Genomic DNA, 14,128 nt, shown 5'->3' with positions numbered 1-14,128 from the left:
GGTTTTTGTATTTTTTCTATTCGGTTTTAATGATTTTTTAAAAATATCTATTCTAAAGTGTTTTCATTCATACCCTCAATAGCATTTTAACACCTTGCTTTTAATAAACATTTCCACAAATTTTTTTTAGATTTAATAGAAAAAATAAGGGCTTGTCCCTTTCATACATATTTCATTTGCTTTATTTTGTAGATCTGTATTTTTGATAATAAGAAACCCCGGCATAAACAGTTTTGCAAACAAATGTGGCTGGCCCTTTGTGTGGTTAAGAGCAAAAATATGCTCACGAAGTAGAAGGTGTTGTGTCAGGTGCAGGGTGTTTCATCATGCAAAAGAAACAGAAAGCTCCAGTTATTCCATTTTCTAGTACATATGGGATAGCTGTACTATGGTAGAAATACACACATTATCTTACTTCATTCTTAAAACCTTCCTTCCAGGTAGTTGTAAGCCCTTCTTTACATCTGAGAAAACATGAGACAAATAGCAGAGCCAGGTCTTGAAACGTCACAAAGTCTATGTCGTACTTATAATACAATGATCCCCCTTTACTGAAGAAAACTTAAAATATTTGAATTCTAAAATTTCCATAGGAACAAAGTATTCTATGTACATCATCAAAGATCCTATAGTCACTTATCTTTGGACTCAACTTATCTTATACAATTTTCTGTGGTAATAGGAGTAGAAGGTCTTATGTGCAATGAATGGTAATTCTCAGAACATCCCCTTCCAGCAGCAGTGGGTTAAAGGATGCTATGACACTTTTAGGTGACATGGAACTGTCAGGCATCATGATATATGCTGGTTGCTATACTTTTTATCTTCATATAAGGCATGAGGAAATTAAAACTCAGAGAATGTCATGCAGTTAGAATGATTTGCAGCCAGATTTCAAACTTTTGTCTATCTGATGCCAGAAATGATATAGTTTCTACTCTAATACATTGTTTTATATTTCTGAGTGAAAGTGAATAGACAGTATTCATTCATCGAAAGAATGTTTATTGAGTGTTACTATGTATGATGCATTGTGCTATAAGTGGATACAAACAAACAAACCAAAATATTCTTATATGGCCATTCATACAAGAATCATTTCATCACCAGATACATGAAAAAATGCTCAACATCAATGACCATCAGAAAAACACAAATCAACACTACAATGAGATATCGCCTCACACTTGTCAGAATGGCAAAAATCAACACAAGAAACAACAGGTGTTGGCGAGAATGTGGATAAGAAGGAACACTCATGCACCGTTGGTGGGAATGTAGACTATATAACCACTTTGGAAAGCAGTATGGAAGTTCCTCAAAACGTTAAAAATAGAACTACCCCATGATTTAGTAGTTGCAATACTGGTTAAATATAACCAAAGAATACAAAACCACTGATTCAAAGAGATGCATGCACCCTTCATTTACAATAGCCAAGTTACGGAAGCAGCCCAAGTGTCCGTCAGTTGATGAATGGATAAAGATGTGACACACACACACACACACACACACACACACACAGGAATATTATTCATGCACAAAAACAATGAAATCGTGCTATTTGCAATGACATGGGTAGAGCTAGACAGCATAATGCTAAATGAAATGTCAGAAAAAGAAACAGACACCATGTGTATGTGGACTTTAAGAAACACAATAGATGAGCAAAGAGGGAGGGTCGTGAGAGCAACAAATCAAGAAACAGACTCTTTGTATGTTAAGTTCGTATTCTAATTCCAGTTAGTTAACATACACTGTTATTTAGTGTCAGGTGTACAATCTAGTGACCTAAAGGTTCCATACAACAGACTCTTAATTATAGAGAACAAACTGAGGGTTACCAGAGGGGAGGGGCTAGGCAGATCAATTAAATAGGTGATGGGAATTAAGGAGTGCGCTTGTGGCAAGTACTGGGAAGCATATAGAACGGCTGAATAACTATATTTAAGCTGAAACTAATAAAACATCATATGTTAAAATAATTTAGAAAGATTCACGGCATCTATTAGTTAAGGGTCCTTCATTTCTTATACTCTTATAAGTGCTGTGATAGGTTTATCATAGAATACTACAAAAGCAACAAAGATATGGCTTAATCGACTAATACATTTTTTTTCAGATATAGTATGGAGACAGTCAGGAAAGCTTTCCAAAAGGGACAGTGATCATATTGAGCTTGATGAACAAGTGGGTCTATTTACATCAAGAAAGGTAACCATAAATGAAATATCATAACAAAGAAAAACATCTTAATGGAATATCTTAAAAAACTGGCATACTTGGATTTTTAAGGAGGATGTTGAAAATGTTATGAGTTAAGCATGAAAATACAAGCAGAGGAAGAACATGGAGGTGTTCGATTTAGCTCTAAATATGTTAACAAATTTGGGGGAAAGGATTTGACTAGATCTGAATTCTTGGAAAGTGATTTAGACAACAGTAAGAAGGAATGATGTTCAAGAGTGAGGGTGGATACCCATTTATGAAACTTTGTAGTACGTCTCACATAAGATAGATAAAACCAAGATAAGTTCTAAGTCACTAGCAAAAGAGATGAAAATGACTTGTGAAGATATTTATCATTTATGCACTTGGGGATTTGCTAATCCCAGGTCAGTAAGAGAAAGAGGAAGACTGTTTATCTGCAGGTTTCTAGATTGGCCAGTTGTGAGAAGAGTACAAAAAACATGGAATGAAGTAGGACAGGTGGGGGGTAAAACATTTTGGGTATGGGGAGAGACTAATATAGAAGAGGCAGGAAGAGAAGAGAATGATGTTTTAGGGAAGGGATGTCACTGAATTTATAATCAATATGGGAATAACTGAAAATATAACAGCAATGAATATCCCCACCTGAGAACACAGTACAAGTTTCCATTTATTTGGATTTCTTTAATTTATCTCAGCAATTTTTTGTAAATTGGTCTTGAATATATTTTGTTAAATCTGTCTATACTGGTTATGTAGTTCTGACATTGGATCTGGTAGCTTTTTTTGTAGATGTCTTAGAATTTCCTACATAAATGATTAATTTGTGAATAAATGTGTACTTTTTCCTTTCAAATCTTTGACTACTTGATTTCTTTTCATGCCTTGTTGCACAGAGTCAAACAGCCAGTATATTGTAGAATACAAATTCTGAGAGTGGATATTCTTGCCAATTTGTAGTTTAAGGGAAAAATATTAAGTTTTTCATGATTAAGTTGTAAATACACCCTTTAATTCCTAATGTGTTGTTTTTTTTTTTTTTTACCATAATGGATGGTGTAATTTGTCACATGATTTTTCTGCACCAATTGAAATTTATCAAACATTCAGTCTACTTTATTCTTTAAATGTGATCAGCTACATTGATTAATTTTACAATGTAAAACAAACTGCAGACCAAGGACAAATTCCACTTGTTAATTATAAAGTGAGTTTTTTTTATACTGAGAGATTTGATTTGGTAACATTCTGCTAAAGATTTTATCTATGATAATGTCATTTAGTGTTATTGTGATTTTTTTCATGTTTTGCTGCAATTCTGATCTCAAGAAAAGGAGTTGGCAATTGACTGTTCCTTCTCTAGTTCATGAAAGACCTTGTCCATACTCAGTACAATTTATTCCTAAATGTCTGATAAAAATTACCAATCATTTGGTGACCATGTAAGTGTGAAGTTTTTCTGTGTGTATTTTAAGTTTTAAGGGTAGATATAAAGATATAAACATTTTCTATTTCCTTTGAACCCAGGTTGAATAATTTGTGTATTGTGAGGAATCCATTAAAGTTTTTCCTTTAAGATGCCAAGTTTATTGGCATTCTGTTTTTCATAATACACTCATTATCTATTTACTATTTAGAGAATATCTAAGGACATATCTTTTTCTTTTGCAGTGACCCCCTTCCTCCTTGCAGTGTAATATAAATTATGCTCTCTATCACTTTCTCTCATCATAAATAGAAGTTTACCTATATTATCAATATTATGAAAAAAAATCCTTTTGTTTCTATTGATTTTTCCTATTGCCTCTATTTCATTGATTTCCATGCTTATCTTTATTTTAACATTTTATTTATTTATTTATTTATAGACAGGGAGAGCACACATGCATGGAGTGGAGGGGTGAGGGAGAGAAAGAATCTTAAGCAGGCTCCATGCTCAGCACGGAGCCTGCTTGGGGCTCCATCTCACAACCCTAAGATCATAACCTGAGCCAAAATCAAGAGTCAGAAAATCAATTGAGCCACCCAGGCACCCTATTTTCATTCTTCTCTTTATAGTTCCATTGTCTACTTACTTTGGGTGTGGCTTGCCATTTTTTGAAGGGTTTTTTAAAATTTTTTAAATTTTTTAAAATTTCTGTGAGAGTGAGGAAGGAGAGACAGAATCTTAAGCAGGCTCTATGCCCAGTGAGGAGCCCAAGGCAGGGCTCAATCTCACAACCTTGAGATAAAAGACCTGAGCTGAAATCAGGATTTGGAGGCTTAACTGACTCAGAAACCCAGGAGTCCCTCGAGAGGTTTTTTAAAATAGGTCACTTACACCATTAATTTTAGACCTTCCTTCTTTTCCTTTTCCTTTTTCTCTTTCTTTCTTTCTTTCTTTTTTAAGGCTTTATTTATTTATCTGACAGAGAGAGAGAGCGCACAAGCAGGAAGAGCAGCAGGCAGCGGGAGAGGGAGAAGCAGACTCCCTGGGGAGCAGAAAGTCCGACTTGGGGCTCCATCCCAAAACTCTGGGATCATGACATAAGCCAAAGGCATATGCTTAACTGACTGAGCCACCCAGGCACCCCCTTCATTTTTTTTTCAATATGAACATTTACTGCTGTATTATCCATTTATAATATAGTCATTCATTTTTGGATTCAAATCTCTTATTTGATTTTCTATATACTTATTCTAATTTTAGAATTAACAATTGTTATTTGCAGGAGATTTTGCCCAACCACTCAATCTTGGATTGAATTACTAAAAGCCTGACACTTGAAATTTGCCTGTATTTATATACTAAATTTTATGAGCCTGTAGATAGGGAGGATATAAATTAATATTTATTTTACCTCAACAGCTCTTACGTGTTCCTTCCATGTAATTATTTTAATTAATTATCATGATATCCCCATTAGGTAGACATTTTTCCCATGATAGGGTTGAGTAGACTGCAGGTCAAATCACTTCCTTGAAGTTAAACATTGAATAAATGACAGAATCAAAATTCAAGCAGCATTATACTACAACTGGTGATCAAAATCTTTGGAGATTCTGTGAAGGGTGACTAAGGAGTTAGAAATGCACATGTGTAAGCAAGAGTGCATAGGACAGACATAGCTGGTTTGCTTTCAAATGACTCAACTAAATTACCAGATAGAAGACAAATCTGGATATAGGGACGAATAACATGTAAATTGTGGAATACTCATAGCAATGATATCAAACACCTTCTAAGTACCATTTATACACATCTAAAATTAATTTTGTTGCTTTAAACACAGATTCCCTCTGATGTATCTATGATTCGAGCTAGGCTACTGATACAGATTTTCAGATTGTGTAATAAATACTTCGGGGGCACTGCCACACTAACATTCTCTGAATACCTCTTGGGGTGTGTATTGTGAGTACTCTGTACGGATTGTCCTGTCAAATCCCAATGCCAGACCTTATTATAAATATCAAAACATGACTTGGATTGTGTTTTTAGCACTTTCCTCTAAAAAAACAAATTGAATGTGCTTATTTTGAAAGACTGGTTATGTACTAAGCCAAAATCAGAAAAGAAAGAAGAACAGATGAAGACATTACAGTATAGTATGTAAAAAATTTCCAAGGAGTCTCAAAACCACAGTCCCCCTTCTTAGGCCTACAGATTAAAAGGCCTGGATATATGGCTCAGGGTGGATACTGTGTGACAGTGCCCAGGCAGGAATAGCTCTTCAACTCATAAAGTTTCCATTTCACTTCCTCAAAAACAATGATTTTATTAAAATAATTAAATTGACCAAATGTTCACAATTGCTCATTTATTGCCCTCTACTTTGCCCTGACCAAACTTCAGTTGGACTTATCTCCTACCTAGGTGTCCCTGACTCTCTTCACCCCTAAACCTAAAATGTGGATCATACAACTTTATCAGTTTTTCCCTACTACCAACTGACCACAGCAAGATGCTTTTCATGTCACACCCTACAGGTCATTACCCCTTGGATGGCAAACTTCCCTAGAAAAATACCTGTAAATCTTTGCTTACCCCTTCTTATTTTTTTTTCTCTTAAAGGCCTTTTTCTTTCTTTCTTTTTTTAAATTTTATTTATTTGTTTGACAAACAGATTATGAGTAGGCAGAGAGGCAGGCAGAGAGAGAGAGAGAAAGGAGGAAGCAGGCTCCCCGCTGAGCAGGGAGTCCGATGCGGGGCTCGATCCCAGGACCCTGGGACCATGACCTGAGCCGAAGGCAGAGGCTTTAACCCACTGAGCCACCCAGGTGCCCGGGCCTTTTTCTTTTATTGAGACACTGGCACATTTCTGAACTCAGAGCCTGCTCTCTACTATCATAATCCTACTTCTTAATAAAGTTTCCTCTAATCTAAGTCTGGATTTATTTTTCAATTTGAAAATATAAATCCTAGTTCTAATCTATCTGGCATAAGAGTGTGGACATGATGTTTGGTCCAAGCCCTGTATAATTATCAGATGCCACTGGTTCTCTTTCTAACTTCCTTTTTGTGCATTTGCTTAGATTCTTTAAAAATTTAATGTAATTTAGTTTTTTGTGTGTGTTCCAAAATTCATTGTTTATGCACCACACCCAGTGCTCCATGCAATACATGCCCTCCATAATGCCCACTGCCAGGCTCACCCAACCCACCACTCCCCTCCCCTCCAAAACCCTCAGTTTGTTTCTCAAAGTCCACAGTCTCTCATGGTTTGTATTTCTCTTCAATTTACGCCAAATCAATTCTTCCTTCCTTCTCCCAATATCCTCTGTGTTATTCCTTATGCTCCACAAGTAAGTGAAACCATATGATAATTGACTCTCTCTGCTTGACTTATTTCACTCAGCATACTCTCTTCTAGTCCCACCCATGTTGATACAAAAGTTGGGTATTCGTCCTTTCTGATGGAGGCATAATACTCCATCTGCTGAAGGGCATCTTGGCTCTTTCCACAGTTTGGCGAATGTGGCCATTGCTGCTATGAACATTGGGGTACAGATAGCCCTTCTTTTCATTACATCTGTATCTCTGGGTTAAATACCCAGTAGTGCAAGTGCAGGGTCATAGGGAAGCTCTATTTTTAATTTCTTAAGGAATCTCCACACTATTTTCCAAAGTGACTACACCAAGTTGCATTCCCACCAACAGTGTAAGAGGGTTCCCCATTTTCCACATGCTCTCCAACACTTTGCTTAGATTTTAATATAATCTCCGTCATCTAAAAAAACCTCTTTTTTTTTTTTTTTTGATAAACCCATTCACTTTTTTATTAGTCCTCCCTGGAGCATTTGTGGTTTTAAAATTTACTACAAAAGGAGGACTCCATAAGCAGAGAGGATATACTGACATAAGAAACTAGTCTCGGTTATTCCAAATATTGCAAAGGAGAACATACTACCATCACAAATTTTAAATATTGGTAAAAAGAATGAACAAAAAACCCAAATATCCTAAAAATTTAACTAAATAAAACTGAATGGAGGAGGGACAGAAAACAATGTTCAATCCTAATTAACATTGAAAGTAAAGATGACAGTATTCTTGAAAATAGAAATGAGGTAAAACCCTAAATAAGGAAGAAAACAGTCCTCTGTTTCAGAATTTCTTCTAACTCACATTAAGAAAGCAAACAAAATTTTACTAGATTAAATTTTACTAAATTTAGTAAAATTATTTTACTAAATTTTCCTATTTACTAGATTATCTGTATGATAATCTAACGATAGATACATGTCATTATACATTTGTCTAAACTCATAGACTATACAACACCAGTGTGAGCTCTACCATAAGACGTGGATGTTGGGTAATCTTCGTGTTATCAATGTAGGTGCATATTGTAACAAACTACCATTCTGGTGGGGCACGCTGATAAGACAGGAAGCTGTGCATGTACAAGAACAGAGGTTATATAGGAAATCTCTGTACCTTCCTCCCAATTTCGCTGTGAAACTAAAACGGCTCTTAAAAAAGTCTTTAAAGAAAAAAGAGAAATACTCAATATCATCGACCAAACCAAAACACTATGCTGCCCATCTTGATGAAATAAATGTGCTGTACCAGAGTCTGTTGAAGAATAGATAAACACGTCACCAGAAGTAATTTTGTAGGTAAAACGACTTGTACTTTGGAATAAAAGGACTAAAAAGGCTACCATTGTGCCTATTACGGCAATTTCATCAAGTCGTATTCAGAAATGTTGATAGATGTTGAGAAAAATGTCACTATCATTGTTCCACTAGATCTATCCTAATGAAATGCAAGGCTTCTGGAACTTCTATTTTTACATGTCATGAAGTTTTGCATTGGGGGAAAAATGGAAATCATTTGGCCCTTTGGCTTCTGTATTTTTTATATGCTATAATACTATCAAAGAACGATAGTGTATTAGTGATTGAGACAGGAATGAAAGATGTCATGACAACACAGAAGTATTCTAAGTATATTTTGAGTTAAAATTTAAAAATAAGGGACCTTATGCTAATGTAAGACTTTTTGATGTGGCAATATAAAATATTAATATTTATAATGTTTTTCTCTGCCCAAAGCATGCTCCCTCTGAATTGATTTGTTCATTTAACAATGTATATGATCAGCCTTATATTTGTTTTTATGATGGATTGAGGACATATGGAGAAATTATGTTTATTTTACCTCAAGTTATATTTTTAAGTTCTTGCATTATTCACACCTAATACAATTTTGCAAGACTGATACAGAAAGAAACAACAACAACAACAACAAAATAAATTTTCTCTAGTAAAGCACAAAGGAAACTCTTATGGATACATAAGTTAACCTCTCAACCCTTTCTTTTCATAGCGGAGCTAGATTTTATATGCTGGAATGACTAGCCCCAAAGTTTAATCTGGGATAATAGTAATAGAAGGGATAAGCACAGAAGCTTTCCTTCCAGGCATCAGCAGGTTGTCTTTAGCATATCCCACAGTATCAAAGGAACTCTCATCAGTGCTGACCAGCTTATAAATGTTACAGAATTTCCTATTTACTAGAACACAGTTGAGACAATCATGGGAAACAGGAGTGAAATGGATTTCAGTAGTCAGTTAATCAACGAGGTAATTCAATATAAACATCCAAATACACCAAAACTAGAGGTTCTATTTTATATCTGCAGCGGACAGTTAGTTCCATATTAAAACCATGGATTTTATTTCCACCGTAGAGAGAACATGTATGTATGGATCAAAACTTTTTTTTTTTTTTTTTTTTGCACTGGTAGTAACCATTCATATTTAGACATTGGCTTTCTTTCAAATTATTTATGTGCCTTCCATGCCTAGTGGCTTGTCAAATAATTTTTATTAATAAATACTGTTACTTCCTAGAGACTTGTAAAAAGTTTCTATGTATGTTCTGTGTTGGCTGCAATTCCGTCTGAGCACATCAGATGGTAACGGAAGCACGCGCACGCGGCGTGTGTGGCCTGTGCGGTCCCATAAGGGCCTTTTCGTAGAAAGACTCCAAACTCGGTGCAACGTTCTGCTGTAACCATCTTTAAATTACAAGTAACTTTTGAACAAGGAGATCTGTATTTTCCTTTTTCACTGGGTCGGACAAATTGTGTCATTCATCCTGAGAGTATTAGATTATTTTTACCAACCATAATTCTGATAACTTCATTCTCTTGCTCAAGCATTCCTAAAACCACCCTAATCATGTTTAGAAAATCCAAAGCAAAGTATACTCTGGGACTCAATACTACACTTGCAACTTCTACCCATATCTCCTTAAAATTGCCTAACTGACTCCTGGAAGCTTCAGTACAAGCTTCATGTTTTCCAGTGTGCTGTTTTTATTTAAACTGTTACCTGTCTGCATTGTTTTTTACCCCATTTCTATTGTCCAAATGTGTCCAACACACTCCTAAATGGCATCTTCTCCATTTATTCTTATTTGAGTCCTATCTTAAAGAGCAATCTCCCTGCGCTCCATTTGCCAACACTGTTTCTACACAGAATTGTTGCACTTCAATTTCTTCACTACATTAGAATATCTACTGGTAATTGTATTTAATACTAGGATCTTCTGAATATTGGGGAACTTATTTTGTGATCTCACACAGCTCTCCTAAGCAGCTCTTCTCCAAGCACTGACTCAAGAATCCAAGTTGCTTCCATCTTGCATCTCTGCTTTCTGGAAATTTTTAAATAACTTAAATGTATAGCAGAAGAGAAGAGAAAATACGGGTTTTACAGAATATTTTTAAGGTAAAGGCTTGGAAATGTCATACCACTTTCACTCACGAATCGTCATTAAGTACTTGGTGTCTTGGTCCCAGCATAACTGGAGAGGTTGGGAAGCACAGCCTCCATGTACTCCTGGGAAGAGGAAACAATGTGATTGATTTACAGTACATTAACCTCTGCCAAACTTGAAGGTAGAGAATATATCCAATGCACTTTCTTTCCATTTCGTATTACCTCAGCCACATCTTTGGATTGTAAGACTTAAGTCAATATTTGTTGAATGGATGATTCAATGAATTTAGAGGGCTAAATTCCCTGAAGAGTCCTGAAAATCTTATCATTTATGTTCACTTAGCCAAACCCACAGCCTGAAACATTTATTCTTAAGAATGACTGCCTCCAGTTTAGAAAGTTTTATCTAATAGAAGAGTCAAAAAGAGAGCACATCATTTCAAAAATGTATATTGTTTGTATCTGAAAAAATATGCAGTAAAGATTTAATATCTAATTACTGCCTTATATGAAAATATCCATTTCTTTAGAAGACAAAAAAATAAGGGCAGGCATGAAAGTAAATACAGCAAGTTGCTTATGAGTCATTGGAATAATTTATAGAGGATTTAAAATATAAGAAAATAGTAACTTCTGAGATCTAGCAGGTGATACAAAGATGAGTATGTACTGAGCATAGATATAAAGAGATGTAAGGACGGATACACACCTAGTATTAATAATATACACACCTAGTATATTATTAATACTAGATGTGTATTGGTCTTTACATCTCTAGTGTCTAGAGATACTAGAGACCTCAATATTCATGACGTCCTCATTAGATATGAGGTATATGAGACTCTCCAAATGCCTGATGGTTTTTTTTTTTTTTTTCTGGAACTGTCTTCTACTCAAGAAACATACAAAAATACAGGCTAATTGGCACCTTCCATTGAGGCCAGGTGTGCATGTTCCTGAAGCTCTCTGATATAAAGAGTGTGTATGTTAGTCCCAGATACTGTCCATTATTTGAGTCACCTTGTTCGGTCCTCAAATCCAATTCACATAACTACATTGCCAGGAAGACAGCTGACATGGGAGAGAAAAAGAACATGGCTTACGAATAGTGTAAACCATGATTCAAACAGCATGATCCTTCTACTCCACTTTCAACCTATTCTGACTTGATCTGTTTCTTTAATGTAGAGAAGAAAAGAGATCCAAGGGATTTGGGGCTCTTCAACAATATAGTTTATGATATGTAGAACTAGCAAAGAATACTGAGGGCAAGTGTTCACTGGGTTTTTAAGAAGTTAAAAAAAGAGGGGGGTCATGGGTATAAAACGAATAACAAAAGTGTGTCACACATTATTGACAGACTACATATATCAGAGGCATTCCTGATGCTGTTGAGAGATAGTTCCATGGAAGAGTGGGGCTGACAGCCCAGCCAAACTGAATAAAAGAGTAAATACAAATACATTTTTGAGGAATTTTGCTTACAGAGTGAAGAAGTGGGTTGGTAGCCTGAAGGGAATGTGAAGCAAAGGGAGGAGGTCAATTAACAGAGATGAGTGAAAGAACAGAATGGGCTGGACTCCTCATAGTTTTTGGCATCAGTAAAATATACTTAAAATGGAAATGTCTGAGATTCACTAGATGTTAAATCACTGAGTGCCATTTACTGGCAGATTAAGAAGGGCTTTCTTTTAAATATATGCTCTACATCCAGGAAAAGTGGCTTCTGAGTTGAAGAGAGACAGATCTACCAAGGTTCAGTATCTTCTTCAAAACTGTCATTTAACATAGTTCTGACTTAGAGTGTCTGAATTATATCGCTAAGAGGTAGGTGGAAACCAGCCCCTTGGAGCTTCACGTCTCTCCCTCTAACAAGATCACTCTCGTACTCATGAACTTCCTGTTTGGTGTAGTCACGTGGAAGTTCCCTATCCATATCCCTATCCCTAACGTGCAGAGCGTTATGGAAGTGAAATCTCTCCCTAGTAGGGCCATGATGTGTGCAGTTCACCTGTGTCCAGCCTACACCCACCCTCTGTTCTTCTCTTCTTGTAAGTTCATAATGTCCGTAATAGTGAGAAGCCATGTAAATTACTTTACTCATCTTCAATATTTTCAGGACTCAGAAAAATAAGATGTTGTTCTTGAGCAAAGACTGTTCTTCCCTGCAGCTGCCTGATTCCTGCTACTCTTCAATGTATCAGTTGCGTGCCCTGCCTCAGATGTCAGAGTTCATATGAAATCAGCCAGGACATGATGCCCTGTCACTCATTGCCTGAATTAACTATGTTGACTGTATTAACAATGCCCTAATTAGCAGTGATGGAAAATAACGTGCATTGGCCCAATGAGGCCCTCCCTTTTTCAGATTGTATTTTATAGGGTTGTGTGAATTTCTCAAAGTACAAAAGTGTCCTTCCTTTTCCATTTCTATTTACCACTGCAAACAACACCCACCAGGGATAGTAGGAGAAAAGAACTCTTTTAACTACTAACTTCTATTCATTCTCTCTGGTGCACTGAACATAGGAAGTAGGAAAAGGGAAATATTACCCTTGTCTTCCAGTTACTTTTCTGCATAAAAAACCATTCAACTCAGTTAAAGAAAACTACTTTTTTTAAAGAGTAAAAGACAAAGATTTTCACAATCTCTACTATCCTAACAAGTTTGCAGATTTCTTTGTTTACTTCTAGTTTCTGGTCATGTGAATTGTATCTTTCTCTAGTTGCAATACAAGTTTAAATAGTGTTTTCTATCCTAGTATATATCCTAAATATTTCTCCATGCTACTACACAGGCTTCTCAGCTGTAACTTTGCCTCTAGAGCACTGCATGAAGTACACACCCCTTAAGTTCCCAAGCTTTGCCCTTTGGTTGGTCTTTTCATATTATTTTTAACTGTCCACAGTCATAATTATCTTATTCATGCACTTAACAAATATTTACCAAACCACGGTCATAGTTAAGATTTAAGACTGCAACACCATTCTGGAAAAGTTATGGTTGAACTTGTGGGAGGTCTCTGACTCAGAGTGGCTTGCAAAATGAGCCTCACAGAAATGGGTCTGTGCTGTGAGATTTGTCTTGGTCAACTGCTGGGTAGAAGAAGCCTCACAGAGTCATGAACTTGGCATCAAAACGGTGGTGGATCCAGAATACAGAAGGTCTTAGTGGGGGCTGTCTGTCAACTGTGTTTTGCACAGCAGGAAATCATATGGGGGATTTTCATGGCCACCACAATGACCATACTTAGAGTTTATGGGAAGCCCTTTACTTCCTCCCTATCAAAAATATATAGACTCATAAGTTAAATATTAAATATCAAATAATATATATGGTAGATATTTGTAAAATCAAGTCATTTACTCAATCACTATTTGAATTATGATTTAAATAGCATAGCCTAAAAAAGGGAAACCAGAATGTATTCTCATCATTGTCTATCTTATACATTATCTTTACCCGAAACCTCCATCAGGAGAGTGGGACTTTCCACCATCATTGTCTGTGTTCTCTGCTACTACTGATCATCACTTCGCATCCAAAACTCTAGTGCATCAACTGGGTTGATACACTTTTTCTGCTGAAGCATGAGGAAGAAATGCAGTAAAGTTTCTTTCCTGTAAAGCCTGATGTAAGACTAAAATAAAAGGTGCACAAGCTTTGAAAAAGTCTTTACATAAAGGAAAATTTTACTACGGA

At 36.0% G+C, this 14,128-nt stretch overlaps 1 protein-coding gene across 1 annotated transcript in view; it reads right to left on the bottom strand.

Annotated features, from left to right (window-relative positions):
• The window catches only part of CDH19 (cadherin 19), a 111,732-nt gene extending 101,200 nt beyond the window's left edge, over window positions 1–10,532 (bottom strand). Inside the window, exon 1 of the mRNA XM_044242838.1 lies at window positions 10,458–10,532. The gene's annotated coding sequence lies outside the window, so the exon portion shown is untranslated. The remainder of the gene's footprint in view (window positions 1–10,457) is intronic.
• Between the last annotated feature and the right edge of the window lie 3,596 nt (window positions 10,533–14,128).

The sequence above is a fragment of the Neovison vison genome, chromosome 3 (assembly GCF_020171115.1).
Source record: "Neovison vison isolate M4711 chromosome 3, ASM_NN_V1, whole genome shotgun sequence".
Taxonomy (NCBI): domain Eukaryota; kingdom Metazoa; phylum Chordata; class Mammalia; order Carnivora; family Mustelidae; genus Neogale; species Neogale vison.
This window is presented reverse-complemented; position numbering and strand designations above follow the sequence as displayed.